At 60.2% G+C, this 8,890-nt stretch overlaps 1 protein-coding gene across 1 annotated transcript in view; it reads right to left on the reverse strand.

Annotated features, from left to right (window-relative positions):
* The window catches only part of PRRX2 (paired related homeobox 2), a 46,351-nt gene that overhangs the window by 6,419 nt on the left and 31,042 nt on the right, over nucleotides 1–8,890 (reverse strand). The window lies entirely within an intron of this gene.

Here is an 8,890-nt window from a genome sequence, read left to right on the forward strand (position 1 = left end):
CGGGGACACAGCCCCCCCCCCCCGCGTCGCCCAAGCCCATCGTGGAAAGGGGGTGTGAGTCCCCCCGGTGGGCGGAGGAGAGGCAGGCCAGGCTGAGGACGGTCCGGTCCAGCAGTGTCTCGGAGGCGACCCAGGACTCGAACCCAGAGCTCCGGACTCAGCCAGGGCTCCCGGGCAGCCTCTGCTTCCCAGCGACCAGCTCCTGAGAAATGCACGGTGGTGGGCTCAGAGCATTTGGGAAATAAACACTCCCTGAGCCTCGGGCTAGCGAGCGCCCATGCCTGCTCGGGCTGTGCCCAAAGTTCCCTTGCGCTCAAGAAAAGTCCTGCTTTTCTCTGGGATTAAAAACAAAGCCCGAAACCGTGTCCCTTTCCCCGGGCGGTTCAGATGCTGGCGTGAGCCGGGGATCGGGCGGAGAGAAGCGTCCATCGGGGCTGGGGAGGCTGCCGCGCTCTCCCTTAAAGCCCCGATGGCTCCGGCCGATTATATTACAATGGGAAACAGTGACTGGGCGCAGCGCTCTGCCCTCACATTATTTCACACATACCAGTTATTTGGCTGACTGCGGGCCAAAGACATTTGAAATCTCTGCTCTCGGCCAGATGATCAAGTGTTCCTGGCTCCTCTCCCCCGCACCCATGGTTTTTCTTATTCCGTGTAATTTAAGGGCCTAAATAGTCTGGAGGGAATTAACGGCAAATTCTTCCCAAGACAAATAAACCCGCCTCTCCGCGCGGCCTTTCCCAAGCTGCTGAGGGACCCTCTCTATTTGCTTTTGCTTCAAATAGTCAGTTTGCGCCTGACCCCGGGGCCAGGGCGAGCTCCAACCCAAATAAATAACTTTTATTAATTAGCATTTATTCTGACCAAATCAGCCGCCTCCCCGCCCCCCAGTGCGATCTCTGCCAACACGCTCGCAAAAATAAACAGCGGGCCCCCGGACCTTGATGTGGATTTAACACATTAACACCGGCGGGGGGGAGCGGGGGGCGCAGGGGCTTCGGAGCTGCGGAACGTGCAGGCAGGAAGGTCTGAGGAAGGAAGCAGAGGGGGGCCAGGGAGCCAGCAAGGGCTTCGCCCCCCTGCCCCCACTCCCCAGGGCTCCTGGGAGAGGTTTGGGCTCCTCTGAAGGGCCCCAGGGAGCAGGGCTCAGACAGGAATTCTGCAAACCGCATCCTCAACTGCTGCCCGAGCATCTCTGAGGACCCAAGCGCTACTCGGGGAGACGTGAGGGGGCCCCCCAGCTCCCCTCACAGTGGCTGGGGGTGCAGGAAGGCCCGGGTTAGGCAGAGTGGCGCTGGGAGGACCCTTAAACCCCGCCCATCCTCAGGAATCTCATTAGAAGAAGACAGTAACATTTACCCTCATGGGGGACTCTCAGCCCCATTTCACAGAGTGGGAAACTGAGGCATGGAGGCGAAGGCACATGGCCAGGAAAGGCTGAGCTGGGATGTGAATCCGCGGAGCAGCACAGCTCCCAGGTCTTACCGACGGTGGCGTGGGCAGCCGGCCCCAAGCCCTCCCCACCTGGTCCTTGTGCATGAACTTCCAGGTGCCTCTGTGGGGTCTTGGGGTGTACGGAACCAAGAGGAGGGCTGCTGACGGCCACAGAAGCGTTTCTGGAGCTGGGGTATGCGCCAGCGTTCCCAGGCATGCAGGCCAGGGGGGCTCCCAGGAGGGGGAGGCGCGCGGGCTGCCCACCCTGTGAGACCTACGAGGGCAGGACCAAGGGCAGGCCTGCAATGGAGTCGGGTCAGCATTTTGAAAGAAAGGAAGGAGGAGGGAGGAGAAGAAACGGTCCCTAGAGGCCTCTAGAGCAGGGAGCCTGGGCTCCGGGCTTCCCAGGAGGCCGGGCCACCCCGCCAGAATCCCACGCAAGGGGCTCAAGAGCTGGTTTCATCTCTGGCCAAGCTGACCTCAGGCCCAGACACTCGGGGACCAGGGACCAGGCGCAGAGGAGGGCTGGCTCCGTGCCTCTGCTGAGCTCCTACAGGCAGACTTCCCAGCCTCACCTCCCCGGAGGCCTCACATCCTCAGAGGAGCAGGCAGCGCCGTCTCCGCCTTACAGAGGCTGGAGGGAGGCTCAGAGAGGGGCCAGGACCTACCCAGCCTCACACAGTGACCGAGAGCCTTTGCCAGCAAACCCTAGGGCCTAGGCCCTCTCTTTCCTCCCCACCCGCCTGGTAGTCACCTGCCAGGGGGGAGGAGGGAGAAGGTACCCTGGCCCCAGCCCAGCCCTGGGAAAATCCTTGGTGATCAGAGCCCTTCTCTTGAGGGCTTTTCTGGCTCTACCCACTGGAGGGCGGCACCCAGGTCACCCTGGGTGCGGGCTTTGGGCCATCTCAGGGCTGCTGTCAGGGTCCACGCCCTCTATGAAATCAGTGCTCAAACCTCTCTGGGGCTTGCAACTTCTCTCCCTCCCCAGCTTACCTTCAGGTCTCAGCTGATACACGGCTTCCTCCAGGAAGCCTTCTCGGATTACACACACACACACACACACACACACACACACACACACACACACTGTCGTCGTCGGTAAGTGTGGGGTCCTTTGTCAGGCAGGACCTGGAACTTACTGTTCTTTTTCTCTCTGGGACCCATCACAGAGCCCGGCCCCAGGTCAACTCTTCACCAATATTTTCCGAGCGCTGAGTGAATGAACGAACAAATGAATGAACAAACAAGGAGGCACTGGTGGGGTGTGGAGAGACTACAGGCCTGCCCTGTGTCCTGGGCTGTCTCCGGGGCCCAGGTCCTCCTGACAGAGCCATAAAGGCAGCCAGTGCCAGCCTGTGAGATCGTGACCACGGAGCAGGAGGAAGGGGTGTGGGGAGAGTCAGCCACTGTCCCCTCCTCCTTCCAAGGATGTGTCACCTCATTAATTTCGAACAAAACCCAAGGTGTTGACGCGCTTTTATAGCTACCAGTCTGGAGAAGGAGCAAACGCCTCGGGAAGGAAGGTGAGGGGGGACAATGCAGGGGGGCCTGAGGAGTCAGCGGGGTTCCAGGGGCCCCATCCATGCTCCGTGGCCTCCCAGGCCGCTGTGAGCCACCCCGGCTTGGAACTGCCACCCCCACCCCTCCCAGCCCTGAGGCCAGTGTGGCTGCCGGAAGGTCCCTGCAGCCTTGAGCAGACCCCGCGTCCGGAGGAGGCTGGGGAGGCTCCCGCGTGGCCCCTGGAACCTCGCAGGGCCCTGGAGGCAGCGGCAATGCATCTGGGTTTCTTTGGGGTCTGGAGCCTCTGCCGTCCAAAGGACATGGCATGCAGCCCGCGCTTCCATGGGGCCACTTCACCCCCCAGCGCAGGGGCCAGTGGGCCAAGGGGATCTGCCCTGCTAGACAGCATGCGTTCCTACCTGCCGCAGGGCCTTTGCACTTGCCGTCCCCTCTGCCTGGCGCTCTGCACCCTTTTTGCCCAGCCTTTAGTCTGAGCCTGAATGTTCTGCCCGGAGAGGTCTTTCCAGACCTCAGACCAGGGCGGGTCTCCTTGTCGTGGGCTCCTGGGCCCCGGCCCCGTCCTGCGCGTCTGTGATTCAGTCGCTCCTCTGTTTCGGTTTTCTGCTTCGTGCCGGTCTCTTCCAGCCGAGCCTAAACTCTAGGGAGGCGGGCACCGGGGTGGCCTGGTCATGGCTGCATCCCCAGGCCTGAACCGGAAGTTTGGTTTCAGAAATCCTTCGGCATGAATGACTAGATACATGAAGGCAGGCCTCGCTCCAGAAAAAGAGGTGAAGTCTCCACTTTCCCCTCAGAAGAGCCAGACAGTGGCTTAGACGTGACACCCCAAGCCCAGGCAACTAAAGAGAAAGGGTAACTCAGACAGCCCTGACACCAGGCACTTTGGTGAACACCGCCAAGAACGTGGAAAGATAGCCCACAGGAAGGAAAGAATATTTACAGATCACATGCTGGACAGGGCACTTGCATACAGAAAGCAGAGAACTCCTAGAACTCCCCCATAAAAAGTCAAATAAAACGCAACTTGAAAATGAGCAAAGGATCTAAAGAGACATTTCTCCAAAGACAGTATCCGGATGAGCAGTAAGCACGTGAGAGGGTGCCCAGGGAGACGCAAATCAAAACCCCATGAGGTACCCCTTCACAGCCACCAGGACGGCTGGAATCAAGAGTCAGGTCACGACCAAGGTCGGCAAGAGTGTGAGAAAGCGGACCTCCTGCGCCGCTGGTGGGATGTGCAGCGGTGGAGTTTCTTTGGAAAACAGACTGGCGGTTCCTCAAACGTTACACACAGAGTCGCCATGTGGCCCAGCAATTCAGCTCCTAGGTACACGCCCGAGAGGAAGGAAAACATCCGTCCACACAAAACCTGTGCACGAACGTGCGTAGCAGCGTTATTCCCAACAGCCAACACGTGGAGACAGCCCAGGGCCACCAACTGATGTGTGGATACGGGAAGTGTAGCATCTCATCCAACGGACGTTGTCCAGCTGTGAAAAGGAATGAGACGTGGATCGCGGGGCAACGGGGAGCGCCTGGGACACAGCGTCCTCCGTGAAAGGAGACGGTGCCTCTCACGAAAGGCCATGCCCCGTGTGATCCCACTTACAGGGAGAGTGAGAACAGGCGAATCTAGAGGAACAGGCGGTTAGCGGTTGCCAGGGGCGGGGGGTGGGGGGGCCACGGGAGGGATTCGAGGTGATGACTGGTGGACTAAAGGGTGTGTGGTTTCTTTTTGGGGAAAACGTGCGAAGATGGGTTGTGGTGATGGCTGTACAACCGAATATACTAAAATCACCGAGTTGTACACTTGAAGTGGGCGAATTGTATGGTATGTGAATTATAGTTCAATAAAGTTGTTATAAAAAACACAGCCCGGCTGGTGTGGCTCAGTGGTTGAGCATCGACCTAGGAACCAGGAGGTCATGGCTCAATTCCAGGTCAAGGGCACATGCCCGGGTGGCAGGCGCGATCCCCAGTAGAGGGTGTGCAGGAGGCAGCCAATCAATGATTCTCTCTCATCATCGATGTTTCTCTCTCTCTCCCTCTCCCTTCCTCTCTGAAATCAATAAAAATATGTTTTTTAAAAAACCACACACACAGAAAAAGGGGGAGAGGTCAGGGAGAGACACGGGGGTGGCAGAGAACGGAGACAAGGAGACCGCTGAGTGCTTGAGGGGACACAGGGAGGGGAGGACGGAGTGGGGGACGCGGGGCTGAGGCCCAGACGGTGGCTCAGTGCTGCCGGAGCCCCACAGCTGCTCTGGGTGGGGTGTTTGGGGAACCCTCGGTGGGAGAGCAGTGGGCGGCATGGGGCCCAGCAGGCCCACTGCGGGAAGTGGGGTTCGGGGGGTGAGGAGGGTGGGCAAGGATGAGGCAAAAACTTCTGAGGCCCAGGAGCCTTTGAAAAGTGGGGTCATTGGGCCCAAGGGCGGGGGGGCAGGGACGAAGCTACTGAACAGGGAGCGTGTGTCCTATTCTCGGGCACAGACAAGGGCCGGGAGGTCAAAGGCCAAGGTTCAACGGGCCATCCCGAAGTCCGGGGTCTCTGGAAGCTCCCAGCCTGCAGGGCTGACGGCTGTCCGCTCCGAGCCCAGGAGCCAGGGTTCCAGTTCCCAGGCCTCCGGTCACCTCTGGTCACAGCTGGTCGTGTGAGCCCAGCTTTGCCTGCTCCTGAGACCCCAGATCCACGCTCCGGAAAGCGGGGTCCCCTGGAGGAGCGGGGGTGCAGGGTGGGTGGGGGTCGGAGGCATTGAGGAGGAGGACAGCAGCTCTCTGCTCAAAATTTGGTCTGAGAAGGGGGTTAGCGTCTGGTTTTAATCTGAGGTTGGTGGCCAAATGCCAAATTTATTGTAAAACCTACATTTTAATAAGCGGCTGGGATCTGGAGGAAAGCTGCCCTCGTTAACCATTTCCAGACCGGGGTGAGCGGCTGCTGGGGCTCAGGGCCCCCTGCCCCCACCCTCCCTCCCCGGGGAAGAGCTGCGGCCTCTCTCAGCCCATGGCCAGCTCCCGGGGGGCTGGAGGCTGGGACAGAGACGGCCCGTTTCCTTGCGGCTCGGATCTGAAACAAAGCTGCCGACAGCTCTGGGTCTCCAGCTCACTGTCCTCATCTCCGGGACTCAGACCTGCAGGGATCTCACAGGGCCTCTGCCAAAGCCCCTCGTTTTTAAAATATATTTTTATTGACCAGAAACATCAGTGATGAGAGAGTCATTGATCAGCTGCCTCCTGCACACCCCACACTGGGGACCGAGCCCACAACCCGGGCATGTGGCCCGACCTGGAATCGAACGGTGACCTCCTGGTTCACAGGCTCAACCACTGAGCCACACCGGCTGGGCTCCCTCATTTTTGCAGATGGGGAAATTGAGGCTTGGTGGGGGACAGGGGCTGGGCCAAGGGCTCATCAAGGCAATGGGCCCCCCAGTTAGGTCCGCTGAGATCCGAGCCCTGAGAACACACATGTTCCTCCTGCCTGCTCCCGCTCTGTTCCTGGGTTCCCAGTTGCGGTGGGTTTGGGGGGGGGTTCCTGACCCAGGGATACGGGGTGAGGGGCAACCAGCTGTCCACCCAGAGCGCAAATGCCTGCCCCTCCCAGCCTCTGAGGATGAGGAAAGCATCCAAGACAAAGGCAGCGCCCACTGGCCCCTCTCCTGGTTGGCAGGGCCTCCCGTGACCCTGGCTCTGGACGGCGCTGGCCTCCCCAGGAGGCTGGCCTTTAGAGCGCCGCGGGAGGCTCTGACCCATCCGTGGCTCCGGGCTGCTGGAAACTGTGAGTCTGAAGCTCACCCCACGACGCCCCGGCCGCCTTGAGTGTTTCTGCCTCCCACCTCCCTCCGGCCACCCCCGGGCCTGTGGTGAGGAGAGGCGGGCCCCTCCTCCCCACCCCCTTTTTTGGCTTCCGTTTACTGAACGTTTATGATGAGCCTGGCACTGGGTTAGAGCCCTGCCTTCCAAAATGCGGAAGGCACTGTGATTAAGCTTTGTTCTCAGCTGGGGACAGCGAGGCTCAGAGAGGTGCAGTAACAGACCCAGGGCACACAGCCGGGCAGGGATGGGTTTACGTCCCGTCTGTCTGTCCCCCCAGTGGCTGACATCTGGAGGAACGAGAGCCTTGTTAACAATGTCCAGACCAGGGTGACGTTGCAGTTAAGGGCCCAGGGTGGGGCTTACTCTCCCATTTCAGAAGCCGGAAGCCCGCAGCCAACACCTGCTGGAGGCAGGCGAGTGCTGGCATCTGGGCGCAGGGACCACCCCCCATTCGTGCGGCCTAGCTGACCACTCCTCTCCCACCTAAGTCTGAGAGCTCTGCCCACACCCACACGCCAGGCTCACGGGTCCTAGTGCCCTCAAGTCTGCAGGCCCCCTGCTCTGTGTCCGTGGTGGTGTGTGTGGGGGGCTGTCTGTGTCCCAGCTCCCCAGAGGGGTGCACACTCAGGGCCTGGGCACCGAGCCACCTGCAGCATCCCCGGCGGGTTCCCAGCCAACCCTATCCCTAGAAAACTCCGTTCCAGGGAGCCATGATCCTCCCCTGGGGGTGTCCCAGTTGTCCTGGGTTTACACATTGGGGGGCTGCACATGGGGACTCTTCCCAGGGCCACCTCGCTAACAACTGAAGGCAGTCTCTTCAGCTGGGACCCTGGGAGCCTGCCCTGCCCCCTTGCCACCCTGGGCCCCGTGGGAGGGGCTGACAGCAGGTCTCCCCGAGTTCTGGAAGGGATGTCGCTGACAATTTCCTTTGCGAGTCCTGGGAAGCCCGGTTAAAAGAGACGCTTAATGCCCTGCATGTGTCTGGGGGTGGGGGCTCCCTCACAGATGCTTCTGGAGAAGCCCTGCCACCGTCACAGTCTGAACCGGCCTCTGTTCTCAGCTCCTGGCACAGTGTCTGGCACACAGTAGGTGCTCAGTAGACACTGAATGAATAAACAGCTGAGCGGATGAATGGGATTTGGGTCCCGATGGGGAGGTATCCCGACTTTCTGCCTATCCAGACAGTTGACTCTTATGCATCCTCGATTGATGGAAACTGGTAAAAGCTGCCACTTCTTCTGACCCTCCCATCTGTGAAACAAATTTCTTGATTGTTTTTTAAAAATTGTTAGCCCTGACCAAGGAGCTCAGTTGGTTAGCGTGTTGTTCCTATATGCCAAGGTTGTGGGTTCGATCTCCGATCAGGGCACACACAGGGGTCAGCCAATGAATGCATAAATAAGTGGAACAACAAATCGATGCCCCCCCACTTCCTCCTCCCCTCCCCTCCCTACCGCTCCTTCTCTCTCTCAAATCAATAAATTAAAATAAAATAAAAATTAGGGGCCAGGGCATGAGCCAGGGAAAGGCTTCCGCTTGGCATGGCCGGTGGTCAAGGTCAGAGGAAGGGGAGATCATTCTTCCCACGGGGAAGCAGGAGTGGAGGAGCCCTGGACGGGTCAGCCGAGGCCCCCGGGAGGGCAGGGAGGGCAGACAGGGCTGGGGGCCAGGCAGCTAGCCATCCTGATGCCTCCCAGCCGGACCCCACCCCCCGCCCTCCGGAGGGTTTGGAGCCCACCGCCCTGCTCTGCCAGCCTCCAACCATAAAGGGGTTTGAGCCCCAGCCCACGGTTGGTCTCCAGCATCGGGGCTGGAATCCCGCCTCCTCCAGGCTGTGGCCTCGAGCCTGTCCCTGCTCTTCGCTGGGCCTCCCCGTCCGCGAAGCCGGCCTGTAGTTCCCACAGGATGACAGTGATGCGAGGCCACAGCCACTGCGGCGCTGACACAGGCCAAAGTTCCGCCAGGTCTCAGCCGTCCGGCCGCCCAGCCCTGGACGGGGTGCCAGCCCCCCCACCCCCGTGCCCCTGAGAGAGGCCTCACCTTCCAGTGCTGATGAGTATGCAGCTACACCCCCGGCCCCCACTCAGCATCCCAGCCCCCCACTTCCAGGACAGGGAAGGCT

Source organism: Myotis davidii, unplaced genomic scaffold (assembly GCF_000327345.1).
Source record: "Myotis davidii unplaced genomic scaffold, ASM32734v1 scaffold142, whole genome shotgun sequence".
In the NCBI taxonomy this organism is placed as follows: Eukaryota; Metazoa; Chordata; class Mammalia; order Chiroptera; family Vespertilionidae; genus Myotis; species Myotis davidii.